This window comes from Myotis daubentonii, chromosome 14 (assembly GCF_963259705.1).
Source record: "Myotis daubentonii chromosome 14, mMyoDau2.1, whole genome shotgun sequence".
Classification (NCBI taxonomy): Eukaryota; Metazoa; Chordata; class Mammalia; order Chiroptera; family Vespertilionidae; genus Myotis; species Myotis daubentonii.
The window spans coordinates 24,264,510-24,279,121 of record NC_081853.1 but is presented as its reverse complement, the minus strand read 5'-3'; the positions used below and the strand labels follow the sequence as shown (position 1 = coordinate 24,279,121).

General features: G+C 47.4%; 1 protein-coding gene across 1 annotated transcript in view; it reads right to left on the bottom strand.

The window, feature by feature from the left end:
• Positions 1-14,326, bottom strand: part of HRH1 (histamine receptor H1) — a 78,830-nt gene extending 64,504 nt beyond the window's left edge. Inside the window, exon 1 of the mRNA XM_059663584.1 lies at positions 14,226-14,326. The gene's annotated coding sequence lies outside the window, so the exon portion shown is untranslated. The remainder of the gene's footprint in view (positions 1-14,225) is intronic.
• Between the last annotated feature and the right edge of the window lie 286 nt (positions 14,327-14,612).

The following is a 14,612-nucleotide window of genomic DNA, read 5'->3' as shown; positions in this document are numbered from 1 at the left end:
TCACATCCTGGCTCCGGCCTCCCAAGCTTTGGGGGCCCCATAGGTGGTGCCCTATATCCGTCACTCCCTACAGGAACAAAGCCCCTATTTGAGCCCAGCCAGTCTTTGTCTCCTCCACCACCACCTCTGTGCCTCTGAGCCATCACTGCTATGATGAGCTGGCTGAGGTGGACCACAGAGTGAGCAAGGGAATGACATCCCCTTCCTATACCTCCTCTGGGCCTTTCCTATTGCTCCATCTCTTGGTTTCCATGACAGCGTCTAGCAATAGGGCACCTACTTCAACATGCTGGCAGAGATGCCAGGCAGGGGCCACAGAGACATAGGTCTGGGGGTAAGGAAAGGGAGCATTCACATCTGTTGAGTGCCCACTCTGTGTGGGTCCTGCCCAATACTTCACATCCATACTCTCCCTTACTTCCCACCCCATCAGGTGAGGAACCCATTTTACAGACCAGGAGACTGAGGCACACAGAGGGGAAGAGGCGTGTCAAGGGTCATACAGCCAGTCAGTGGCTGAGCCAGGATTCAAATGTGTTTTCCCTGGGCCCTGAGGCTAGGTCTTTAATCACTATACCACTTTGCCTCTTGGCCAGGATTCAGCTGCTCAGGCCCAAACTCTGCCACTTGCTATGGTTCTTAGGTGAATCCCCTCACCTCTCTGAGACTCTGCAGAATGGGCTAGGTCGTCTCATTGCTCTGAGGGCTGTGAGAATTATAATAAGCTTGGAAAAGACCCAGGGTCCTGGTTGGAGTTCAGTAAAGGGGGCTGCTCTTCTATTTCCTACTGGGAAGATCCCAACCCCAAGGTTCCTGAACATAGCAAAGCCAGGGCTGCCCAAATCCCCTGGGAGAAGTCTGACCTGTTTTCATACTGACCCCACCCCAGTGTTCTAACAATAATAGCTCTCATTTGCTGGGCATCCACTTTGCCCTAGGAGCCCCACCAGGGCCCTGCATGCTCACAATGACACCAGGAGGGAGAGATGGTTATTGTCCTCATTATAGACTAGGGAACCCATCAGCAGCACCCAGGATAATCACTTCAGGAGCAGAGAGGAGGCAGAGCTACCTGGGAGACTGGGGCAAAGTATATTAGAGAGACATCCATGATGCGCAGATGCTCAGTTCTACCTTCAAAATAGACCTGAAAGCTGATCACTTTTTTTATTTTTTATTTTTAATCCTCCACAAGGATATGTTTATTGATTTTAAAGAGAGAGGAAAGCGGAAGGGGGGGGGGAGAGAGAAAGAGGGAGAGCGAGAGAGAGAAATATGGATGTGAGAGAAACATGAATCAGTTGCCTCTTGCTGCACCCCAACCAGGTATTGAACCCTCAAACTAGGTATGTGCCCTGACTGGAATCAAACTTGCAACCTTTGGGCATACAGGTGGACACTCTAACCAACTGAGCCACGCGGCCAGGATGGAAAGCTGATCACTTTTCTTCACTCCCATGTCATACCTGGTCTAGGCCACCACCACGCTCTGCTTGAATAACTGGCAGCGTTAGCCCTTCATGATATTGCTCTGTCACTGCTCTCTCCTTCCTTTGGTGCATCATCCACACAGCGTCAGGGCCATGCTTTCCGTTACACATTGGACTGTGTCATTGAAAGCTAGAAACCCTCCATGGCTCCAGTGTCTTCTGAACAAAAGCCAGGTCCGCACAACGGCCAACAAGGCCCTACATTTCTACCCCGTGACTTCTCTGACCCCATCGCTTACACTCAGTGCTAGCCACTCAGGCCTCGTCTCTTTCTAGAATATTCCAAACCAGAATGCTTTTTCCTCAGTTCCTCATCGATTCCCATGCCACCCCTCCCACCCTGTAAAAAGACACCCCTCCCCCGCCCCGCCCCATTCTCCTATCTGGCTTATCACTTACTCTTCTCCAACACTGCATTTATACTCATTTGTTGATTTACTTCTTGCCTCACCTTCTACCTTCCATCTTGTTCATCCCTGTATCTCAGCACCCAGATCAGTCCTTGACAGTCATTTATGGATTCTCTATGAGGTAGCCTGGGGCAAATATTCTGGACAATTGGATAACTGAAATAAGATGATTCCCTCTTAAGTTGAATGTTAAACATACAGAGAAGCAACAATTGGTAGGGATTGGGGCAGAAATAAAAAATATCACGCAGCTACAGAAGTCAGGAGGCCATGATGTCATGGAACAATAGGTGTCATGTGCCACTAGAAGCCACGAGACCACGAATGTCATGGGCAACCAGAAGCCAGGGCACCACAGATGTCATGGGCAACTAGAAGCCCCAAGACAACAGATGTTATAGATAAGCAGAAGCCAGGAGGTAGAATATAGGCTCCACCTGGGCAGGTGTCTGCTTTATTCCGGAATGAGGCCCAGAAATCAGGATTTTAAAAAGATTCCCAGGTGATTCTAATGTGCAGCCAAGGTTGAGAACCCCTATTCTAAAGAGTATCCCTCGTGCCTAGAGGAGACCCGGAGCACAGTAGGTACTCAAAAAATATTTGTTAAATGAATGAAAAGTAGAGCACAGAATAGGAAGAGTTAGTTGGTATGAGCGAAAACAGCCAAAGCAGAGGAAGAAGGAGCTGAGGACCCTCGTTCCAGCAGTAGAGAGGGAAGCAGAGGTCACTGCTGAAGGGAGGACAGGTTCATGGGTCTCCAGTGGATTCAAATGATTGGTCAGTTCCCTGTGGGACTGGCAGTATGGTGGAGACACTGTTTTCTGTCATTCTTATATTCCTATACTAGTAGCCCTGCGCACGAATCCGTGCGTGAGTAGCTCGCTGCCGCTTGCCTCAGCTGGCCACCCCACCCACCACTGCTAGTAGATCTCCGCCACTCATAGCTCGCTGCCCCGCTCTCCTGTAGCTCTCCAGCCGCTTGTAGATAGGTCATGACGTTACAGCGTCCTGGACAATTTCCATATAGCTCTATTATTCTATTAGATACCCAGCCAACAAAACCCATTAACCAAGGCTAAAGTGGGTGTGTCTCCAGCCCCTGCAATCCGACACAATATGCTAATGAGAAAGCAGGGGAAAGCAGGGAGCTACCTTGGGGCAGGAAGCTATGTTAGGAGTTCTAGGGAGGAAGAACAAGGCTCAAGCTCAAGCTGGGATAGGGAGGGTGCTGAAGAGGGCTGGCTGAACACCGTAAACATGACAGGACAGTGGGGTGTCATAACTGCCACCTCTAAGGGAAGATGGATATGGGGGAAGGGGTGTCTTTGGACCCCCTTTCTTACAAGTCTTCCAGACCCAAGCATTTTTTCCCTATAGCTCCCTACCTTCGCCCTGCATGTTTTAATTCTCTGAGCACACTCCAGCTACCACTTCCAATTAAGAGTGAGTGATCATCAGTTTCAGTTCCCCTGAGATGTGCAGATGTGGTGCCTGTGGATTTCTTAATTGTTTGAATAATTGTTGCCTAGGGGGGCCACATCTATTCTACCCAAAGTGTGAAAAAACAAAACCACCCCCCCCCAAGTTACCCAATAGCACTGCTTTAACGCTGTCCTCTAGTAATGCCCCATCTAACCTCACCACACTCAGCCACCTGTCAATCCAAATGCTCTACTCCCAATAGTCTCCATCTGTCCATTTCCCTCCATCGCCACCACCCCTGGTCCAAGTGACTATCCTGTCTCATCTGGACAACTGTCATCGGCGTCTCCCCAGTTTCACTCTAGTATAAGTTGGTCAACATCTCTAGCCTCAGTTTTCTTATCTATAAAATGGGCGTATTGCCAAAACCGGTTTGGCTCAGTGGATAGAGCATCGGCCTGCGGACTGAAAGGTCCCAGGTTCGATTCCGGTCAGGGGCATGTACCTGGGTTGTGGGATGCGCAGGAGGCGGCGGATCTATGTTTCTCTCTCATCGATGTTTCTGACTTTCTATCTCTCTCCCTTCCTCTCTGTAAAAAATCAATAAAAAAAAAAATGGGCGTATTAATTACTTATTTCACAGGGCTGTAGAGAAAACTGGGCAGCATATGAAGGGAAATCCCCGGCCTAGAGTGCTCTCTCAATAGGTGACGGTTCCTTTCCTCTGCCAGCTGGATAGGAGGGATCAGAAAGGTACAAGGAATAAGCAGGCATTAGAAGCCTCTGGATCTCCCGGGCTCTCTTGAGCTCATCCCCCAAAGGGCTTCTTGCCTGATTTTCTTCCTCACATTTCCTTCCATGTAATGGGAGTCTTACTACCTTTACAGCCTGGCCCAGTGATGGCGAACCTATGACACGTGTGTCAGAGGTGACAGGCGAACTCATTTTTTTGGTTGATTTTTCTTTGTTAAATGGCATTTAAATATATAAAATAAATATCAAAAATATAAGTCTTTGTTTTACTATGGTTGCAAATATCAAAACATTTCTATATGTGACACGGCACCAGATTTAAGTTAGGGTTTTTCCAAATGCTGACACGCCGAGCTCAAAAGGTTCGCCATCACTGGCCCTGGCCTCTCTCCCCCTCCTCATTTGTTCCTCCTGTAGCTCTGTGCATGGTGTCTCATATCTGTGAGTGCGTTTGAGATGAAATAGGTAGGTGAACCCAGCCTCTTCTCTGATTCTCTTAAAATCCAGCCTGTTTGCAGGGAGCATATGTCTGGGTTTGCTCTCTATCTAGCTGGAAGGAGAAGGGGCCCCTCTGCACTGTGCCAGGCAAGGATACCCAACATTCTGGCTTTCAGCATTAGCCAGCCGCATGCTCCAATGTCAACGTAATAACAGTGACATTTACTATCCAGCTGCCCTGCTTTTTGGTGTTAATTCTCAGTTGATCTAGAACTCAGACCAGGCAAAGGAGTGCTGTTTATCGACCTGTCCCACCCCCCTACAGGACTGAGCAGTGGGAGAAAACCCTGTCTTGTATTCCTGACTCATTAATGGAGCTTCTCAGGGCCTCAGTGCTGGATGCTGTGAGAATCAATCAATAAGTGACTGACAAATATTTATTGAGCTCTGGATACAACCGTGAGAAGAGCTCATCTTTGCCCAGTGATTCTTACTACTTCCAAAATGCCTAATAGCATTTCAGGTGTGTGAATGCTAAAATGTGCCAGGGACACTCACCCTCTTGGTGGTCTTCGCCACCATTTGCGTGATCTGGACACACCCTTGTCTTTAAGGATATCGCTGTGAGCTTCAGCCAATACATTTTTACTGCACACCTGCTAGGTGCCAGGTGCTAATTTCAGGTTTAGCAGTAAACCAAGCAGATGATGTCCCTACAATCCTGGAGCTGGTAATCTGGGTCAAGGGTGGGGGTGGGGGTGGGGGGGGGCTATATAGAAAATCCATGGAGAATGACTACATTTGTGTGGGGGTAAAAATGGGGTGGTCAGAGAAGGCCTCTCCAAGGGGGGGGCGGGCATCTGAGTCTTCAGTGATGAAAAGGCACTGCAAGATCTGGGGGAAGAGGCACTCGATAATGCAGTGAAATGAGTATTATTATTATTATTAATCTCCCTTTTATAGATGAAGAAACTGGGGCCAGGGAGGTTAGTATGCTTCCTCTGAGGTCACAAAGGTAACTATTGAGGGCATTAAGATGTGAGTCCAGATCCAGACTCTGAAACCCCAACTATTGCCACCAAACCCATTTGCCTCTAGGTTCTAGCACTTTTGAGAAGAATCTTAGCCTGGCCGGTGTTGCTCAGTGGATGAGTGTCAACCCATGAACCAAGAGGTCACTGGTTTCATTCCTGGTCAGGGCACATGCCCAGGTTGTGGGCTCGATCCCCGGTAGGGAGCTTGCAGGAGGCAGCCAATCAATGTTTCTATCTCTCTATTCCCCTCCCTTCCTCTCTCTCAAAAATCAATAAAAACATTTCTTTTTTTTTTAAGAATCTTATTGTGGAGAGCTTCAGCAAAGTGACATGTAGCTCCCCTGAAGAAGCTTCCAGTCTAATTTGGGAGGAAACATCTTTACACAGAAAATACTACTCACAAGAGACAGGTCAGAAATTGATAATGTAGAAGTAATACAATTTCAAATTCTAAAAACCCAATGGAATTTGTTTTGGAACATGACAAAATGACTCCCAATACCTTGGAGAAAAAGAAATTCATATCATATCTTTGTTCATTAATTGGTTTATTTCACAATTTTCAATACTTTTCACCTCATGGCACACATAAACTAATTACTAAAATTCTGTGGCATGCTAAAAAATGTATTTTTTGCTGATCTGACAAAAAATAGGTATAATTTTTTAAAATCCTCACCCAAGGATATGTTTTTCATTGGTTCTAGAGAGAGAGGAAGAGAGAGGGAGAGAGAGAGAAACATCGACGTGAGAAATATTGATTGGCTGCCTCACGCAAGTGTCCTGACTGGGGATCAAACCGAAACCTGGGTATGTGCCCTGACCAGGAATCAACCTGCGACCCTTTGGTGCAAGGGGCCACACTCTAACCAGTGATCCATACCTCTCAGGGCAAACTTTTGATTCATTTACACCAAACGGCTATTGTTGTGTTGGCTGTTGTCATTTTTTTATTTGACAATCTAAGGGAAAAGAGGTTGGTGCCCGAACTAAATAATCAGGTTTCGCATATTTTAAAAATTCTTGCGGCACACCAGTGTATTGTGACACACTGGTTGAAAAATCACTGGCTTATTTAATAAACAGTTATGAGTTGTCAGGCTCTGCTGTAAATGCTTTTCAAATATTAATTCTTTGGAACTTCATGACTCACTTAGTGCTCATAGCAATCCTGTCTCTGAATGCAGTCACTAATCCAACTTCACAGCTGAAGGAATTAAGGCAAAGACAGGTTGGGTGACTTGCCCGGGACACACTCTGGAGAGGGTTGGAACCAGATGGGAATCTACGTCATCTGGCCCTGGAAACCATGATCCTAACTGTCAACTGAATTTGTGGGTATCATTTATATAATTGAATTTATATCTACAATTACATTTTGTCTCTTTGTCTCTTTCTGCTTTGCAAGAACTTATCAGAAGATTGTTTTCCGATTTAAATGCAGAATTTATGGTTTCCCTTAAATGTGCTCAAGGGTGCCCCTAGGGGTGTGCTTTGAAGAGCTAGATCGTCTTTCTCCAAGGAGGCTGAAACTGGGATCTGCCAGAGGCCCATACAGGCAGCTAGGGGCCGTGGACAGAGGAGAGAAAGCGAGGCTTTCATTTGGGGCCCAGGACCAAAAAACAGTCACATCGACAGATGCTACAGATCACGTGTGTAGGCTGCAGATGGAACTGTGCTTCTCGTGGGCTCAGGCAGAGGGACAGTAGGTGGATTTACTGAATGACGAATCTCTCCAGGAACAGAGAAAAGCCAGCCAGTAAGTAAATGAAGTTCTGCCAAAAGAATAAACCGAGTGAAAATTGCCTAGAGAGTTAGAAAGAAAAAAAGCAATAAAAGAAGGGGAAAGCAGATGCCTTTGCTGGCTATGAAAACATACACTATGCAGGTAACCAGCAAAGCAGCAATGGCTCAGATCCTCACTCCTCCGCCCCCCCCCCCCCGCCCCCACGCCACCTGTGCTGTGCCCAGTTGGCGTTTGCTCTGTTTCCTGCCATGACCCTGCCTGACGGTCATCCACTAGAATCAGCAGAAAGTTCAACACCAGAACAGACAGCCTGGAAAGAGACCTGCTACTAATAACAGGGTTTCCAATCACATACCCTGAGACCCAAGATAGAAAACCATGTGAATGGTGCCCCCTGGAGGTGTGCAATGCCGCAGCTCTGCCTCAGAAGATAGGGAGTAAGTTAGTGTCTGACAGAGGTGGCATAGGTGAGATACAGGTGGCGTAGGTGAGAAAAGGAAGAAACAGTCAGTAATAGGATGGGCACAACTGGTTAACTATGTGGATAAAAAACTGAAGTTAGACCTTTTCCTTATACCCAAACCCAAACAGGTTAGAGAGTGATAATTTAGTGTGAAATAGGAAACCATTAAAACGATGACAGCTAGAAACCTTGTTTTCCTCATCTGAATAATGGGGGTAATAGTAAGTACCTCATAACATTGTTATGGGGATCAAGAAAGAGGATACAAATCAGCCCTAACCGGTTTGGCTCACTGGATAGAGCGTCGGTCTGGGGACTGAAGGGTCCCAGGTTCGATTCCAGTCAAGGGCATGTACCTTGGTTGCAGGCACATCCCCAGTGGGGAGTGTGCAGGAGGCAGCGGAATTGATGTTTCTCTCTCATCAATGTTTCTAACTCTTCTATCCCTCTCCCTTCCTCTCTGTAAAAAATCAATAAAATATTTTTTTTAAAAGAGGATACAAATTAGCAGAGAGCTGGGTACTTTTAAGTAAACGAGGAATGAGGGAAGATTGGGGTGAGAAACATACCCAAATCTAGAAACCCTAGGGCAGTGGTCGGCAAACTCATTAGTCAACAGAGCCAAATATCAACAGTACAACGATTGGAATTTCTTTTGAGAGCCCAATTTTTTTAACTTAAACTATATAGCTAGGTACATTGTTATTAACTTAATCAGGGTACTCCTAAGGCTTAGGAAGAGCCACACTCAAGGGACCGAAGAGCCGCATGTGGCTCGGGAGCCGCAGTTTGCTGACCACGGCCCTAGAGGAACAAGGGGAATCAGCAGGAGAGACGTAGCCTCGAGTTATAATCTGGGGATTCCAGGCAAACTGATACCAACTGGAAGAAGAACAGTCCATGGAGTCTGGTGCCTCCATCTGTGGGCACCGGGGAATAATAATTCATGGTGAGTACACTGACTGCAGGGGCAGAATTTTAAAAGAAGCAGGAGGAGACTCAAGTGGAACTCACTGGCATCAGACTTTCACTCTGGGCTGAGCTGCCTTCATTCGTGATCCTTGGTTGGAAGAACCGTACCCGAGGCTCGGGGGCACTCAGACAGCCCTGGTCACAGTCCCTGTTCACTGCTGCCTGAGGCAGCCTCGCCTCTCACTGTTGGAAAGTTTCCCCTTAGACTGAGCTGAAACCGGTTGCCTTCCCCACTCCCCCTACTCTAGTGTCCACCCACTGGGAGTCTCACTGGTGAGGTTCACCAAGCACTCAATAAGAACAACACCCAGCTTGCAAAATCTTTTCTAGAGAATCAAAAAAGTGGGAATACCGCCCACTTTGTTTCGTGAGGCCAGCATAACCTTGATACCAAAGTTTGACAAGTAAGCACTAGAAAGGGAAATTGCCAATGGGTCTCACTCATGAACTCATGTTGTTAAAATTCCAAGCAAAATGGTGAGCAGAAATAAACCAGCAATAATGATGCTATAGGACAATGCGAGTTGGGTTTATTCCAGAAAAACAGAAATCAATGCAGTTCACCAAGTTAACAGAATGACAAAGAAAAATCATATGACCATCTGAGCAGATGCAGGGAAAACATCTGTTACAAACTCTACTTCCATTTATGACTAAAAAGAAAACAGACACTCAGCAAATTGGGAATAGGAAGGAACTTCTTTCATCTGGTAAAGATTACCTACCAAAACCCTGGAGTAAATGTTATACCTGGTTATCAAATGTAGAGTTCCTTAAAAGCTGCAAGAGGCAAGATGCCCACTATCCCATCTTTAATTTATTCTTGTACTAAGGTCTTAGTCAGGGCAGTAAGATGGGGTTAGGGGCGGGGGGAGAAAAAGAAATAGGAACAAAAGAATTGTAAAGAAAGAAACAAAACTATTATTTTCACTTCCTATAATTGTATTATATATAGTGTTTTCAAAAGAATCTATAACTACTCTTTTTTTTTTTCATTAGTAAGAAAGCTTGGCAAGATTTCTGGATATAAAATCAATATGCAAAATGGAGACATATTTTTGCCAAAAAGTTACCTATAGAGCATTAAGTTATGAATGTATATTATTTAAAACTAGGGGCCCGGTGCATGAAATTCGTGCACTGGGTGTGGGGGGGGGGGGAGTGTCCCTCAGCCCAGCCTGCCCCCTCTCACATACTGGGAGCCCTCAGGCGTTGACCCCCATCACCCTCCAATCGCAGGATCGGCCCCTTGCCCAGGCCTGACGCCTCTGGCCTAGGCGTCCGGCCCGGGCAGCGGGGACCAGCAGCTGCAGCGGCCCCACGATCGTGGGCTTCGCTTTAAGCCCAGGCAAGGGACTCCTAGCTCCTGGGACTGCCAGCTTCGACCATGCCCAGCTCCCATCGCTGGCTCCACCCCTACTTCCTGCTATCACTGGCCAGGGCGGAAAAGGCACCTGATTCTCCGATCATGGCTGGGGGGCAGGGCAAAGGTGGCCCCAGGGCCGCCTTTGCCCTGCCCCCCAGCTCTTAGCTCCCCCCTGGGTTTCCGATCACTGTCAGTGGCAGGGGGCTTCTTCCTGCTTTCCCTTTCGCCTCCCTGCATTGTGCCTACATATGCAAATTAACCGCCATCTTGTTGGCAGTTAACTGCCAATCTTAGTTGGCAGTTAATTTGCATATAGCCCTGATTAGCCAATGAAAAGGGTAGCTCGTACGCCAATTACCATTTTTCTCTTTTATTAGTGTTGATAGCATGGAAAATATCCCAGAACTAGCAATGTATCTAAAAAAATATATGTGCAATGCCACCAAGGGAAAATTAAGAAACTGTACCATGAGAAGTTAAAGATATCCTAAATAATGAAGAGAAATACCATGTTCATGGAAGACGAAACAGTACACCTTACACCCTCTGTGGACCAATAGAGAGCTCAGCAATAACAGCTCCCAGATCAGAGCAACCTGGGCTTCTAAAATGTGTGACTTTGGGCATTCCACCAACCTCCCCAAACCTCAGTCTCCTCACCAGTAAAACAGGAAGAGCCATTATGCCTAGTTGTTAGGAGTCAATGGATGAAAGCCCTTTGTAAAGTGCTGTATGAATACAGGGGATTCTTATGACTAGCATTATTGCCCCTTGTTGGTCTGAGGGTGGGGAAAAGTTTTCTCTCCCAGAGTAGGCCAGCTGTGTCCCTGTTTCTTTTCATCAATCTGTCACCGAGGGCAGTGTTGCATGCTTATTCTGTGCATAACATTTCCTCATTCAGTCCTCACAGCCAACCTACAAGGCAGATGCTATACTAGCCCCATTTTACATATGACAAAGCTGAGGCTCAATCAAGCAACTTGTCATTCATATATTCACTCATTGATTCGGCATTCATGAGCCCCTTCTGTGGGCTAAGAGCTATGAATACCCTGGTGAATAAGACGGACTTGGTCTCTGCTCTATCAGGGCTGTGAGTCTAGTTAAGAAGATAGTCAAAAATCATACCTCAACTAACTAGCTGGCAGAACCAAGATTCAAACTCAGGCCTGTTAGACACCAGAGTCCATGCTTTTAAGCACTCCCTGGAGGTGCCTTCCTCAAGCTCCTCTCCTCCATCCTCTCTGTTGTGATGTAATGATGTCTAACATCCATTCTGCTGGCAGCATCAAGTTTCAATGGGCCTTGCTATCCAAGCTGCTGCACAAATGGTGAGCTGTCAGCTTTGATCTTGGCCCATGTGGTTCTTGTGCATTATCACTGGAGAATGACAGCAGGGAAAGTGAGCAAGAGAGAAGAGAGGCATCCTGGTCTCTCTTCCCACAGCATCAGTGGCATTGTTCCCGATGAGTGTGTGCCTGAGTCCTCAGCTACCATTAATGGCAGAAGTGAGTCACTTATAAATAAGATACAGGAGCTTTATTATAATTACATCCCGCAATTTAGAAGTGCTCATCATCACTGTGAAAGGCAGGGCAGCAGGCAACGGGGGCCTGAATGATCTTCTGCCAGGTACATCTTGCAGATAAAACGTCTTGGATCAGGAGCAATTACTGCTAACGTCCAGCCTGAATGCTAATGAGAAGCACTTAAAATTGCATGCAATTCTTTGCCGTTTATACTACCGGCTTTCCCCTTCTTTTCTCTGCTTTTCCATCCTGAGAAACAGACCGGAAAATACGATCACTGGCCATTTTGCAGATGAGGAAACTGATGCTCAAGGTCACTCAGCTCAAAAGGCCAAGGTGGGCTCTAAACCTGAACTATTTTTCACTCCACTATTCTGCCTTTAAGGGAAAACATTTCAGAACTCTGGATGTGTCCACTTTCCCTGGAAGGTACACAAAATATCCCAAGTCAGTATGACAATCTGAAAGGCAGCTGGGGTGGTACGTTCTGTTGAAAGCTTTGCCTTGATGAGAACATGGAACCTGGTGAAATTAACTTCAGTCCTACCCTCTGACATCCCACAACCACCAAGAAGCCCACATTTGTTCCTTAGGGACCTGAGAAATGACCATGAAGAGAGAGCCTCACTGCAAGAAAGGAAGAGCCTTTCTCCTGCCCACACAAGTCAGAAAAGTGCTCCAAATCCATTCTGCCCAGAAACAAGCCAGAGAGTAAAGTTTAAGCTGCAGCATGAAGGAGTGAGGTTGGCCATAATAGTGATAATTGTGGTAATGCCCAGCTTTTGCTGAGTACCCAGTAGAACTCTGGAAAGTTTAAATAAGTCTGCACGGCTGAAACCAGTTTGGCTCAGTGGATAGAGCGTCGGCCTGCGGACTCAAGGGTCCCAGGTTCGATTCCGGTCAAGGGCATGTAACTTGGTTGCGGGCACATCCCCAGTGGGAGATGTGCAGGAGGCAGCAGATCGATGTTTCTCTCTCATCGATGTTTCTAACTCTCTATCTCTCTCCCGTCCTCTCTGTAAAAAATCAATAAAATATATTTTTAAAAAAATTTATGAAAATAAATAAAAAAGTCTGCACGAAGACTTTGGGATTTAGGCTATTTAAAGGTAGAGATTTCACTAAGACTTGGGGGACACACATTTACATCTAACACTGTATCTCTTCCCCCTTTACAGACAAGAGAGCAAGAGGCTTACAGAGGTGGGGGGCAGCATGCAGGTGGCAGAGCCAGGATAAAAGCTAGCCTGTTTGACCTTCATAGTAACACAATAACAGCTAACGTTCAAATAGCACTTTTATGTATTACATGGCACCATTTAGGTGCTTTATACACATGAACATAATTCTCTCACCAACCCAGTGAGGAAGGTGCTATGAACACTCCTGCTCTAAAAACGGGGAACTGAGGAACAGAGAGGTATAGCAACTTGCCCAATGCCACAGAGCTCCTCCGTGACAGCACTGGAGTTTGAGCCAGCACCAGAATCCACAGCTCTGATCTCTTTGCTATGCCTCCTCTTTGTTACAGAAAGCCACACCATTTTCCATCAGCCACTCCTTGCGTGTAAAAATGAAAGTACAAACACGGAATTCTGAGAGTCCAAGGAAAAGAAGTTCTCCCTACCTCAGACACTCAGCCCAGGGCCAAGAGGGACCACTCCCAGCCGAGGATTGCCTAAACGACTCCTCTGGGCTCCAGAGTTCCTGGCAGGCAGCTCTAGCCTCCACCCAGCTCTGAAATCATGGACAGGCAGCGCTGGGCCACCTCCCGCCTTGTAAGGATTCTTTGTCATTTGAAAATGGACAGTACAGACTTCCCTACAGACTCTTCCTCCACCAAGAAGATACGTCTTGAGTCAGCCGGTACCATTAGGCAGCTTTGTGCTCATGTGTGAAGGTCTAGCAAGCCTTGAGGATTTACATGGGGTCGTTAGGGATTTACATGGGGTCATTAGGGATTCCTGTGAGGGATCAGCCACTCAGCAGTATGCCTCCTGCAGGACACCTATTAGAGAGAAAGAAGAGCGGCTGCAGGCGCATCAGAGACCATGCTGCCTGGCATCTCTCTAGTCTTCACCTTTGCTGCTGACGGCCACAAGCAGGAGAGACCTAAGGTCCCATCTGCACGATAAGACCCATGTTCAAATCCTAACTCTGCCAGGGACCAGCTGGGCAACCTCAGGCAAGTTACTTAACTTCTCTGAGCCTCACAGAGTATCTCTGTTCAGTGAGGCTAATAATAATAGTGCCTACCTTGCAAGGCTGCCGTGAGAATGAATTGGGATGCAATGAGACTCTGATCATTCCATCCACTCTCCCTCTCCCAGTCTCTGCTGGTTCCCGGTTGCCTCCAAAATAAAAGCCAAGATTGGGGCATTCAAACCCCTCCCTATCAGACCCCCAACTCTCCTCTCCCTCATGACCCGGAGATGCACTCCATCTCTGCCCCAGTCACAGGGGCCTACCCTTCATCGCAGAAAGATTCCCAAGCACATTCCCGCCAAGGGACAAGGACCGCACAGTAGGACTTTGCGCTGCCTCCTGAAGTCCGGCTGGGGTGTGAGGCGGGAGCGCCCTGCCAGAGGACAGCGACCCTACCTGGTGCATCTGTGTACTGCCAGCTCCCAGACAGCAGGCACCTCAGAGTCTCCGGGATCCCGGTGGGGTCTTCTTCTTGGGGACGAGGGGGCTAATCACCTAGAAAGAGAAGGCGGCTTCTGTGAGGAACAGCTGCTCTCCAGCTCCTGCTCCTGCCTTCCTTGGCTCCCTCCGGAAAAATGGAGAGCACCTGCCAGAATTTAGTGCCCGCTCACCCTTTCCCTAAGGACCCGCAGCCCCCATGCGCTCCTACCGCGAGAATCCACTCCCTGGCAGCGATGGCCTCTTATTTTTCCAAAGGGTCCTTCTGGCTTTCTGGCCGCTCCCCACCCACACCTGGCCCCTGGCGATGCTGAACCTGGGCCTCGCCTGCATGCGGTGAAGTTA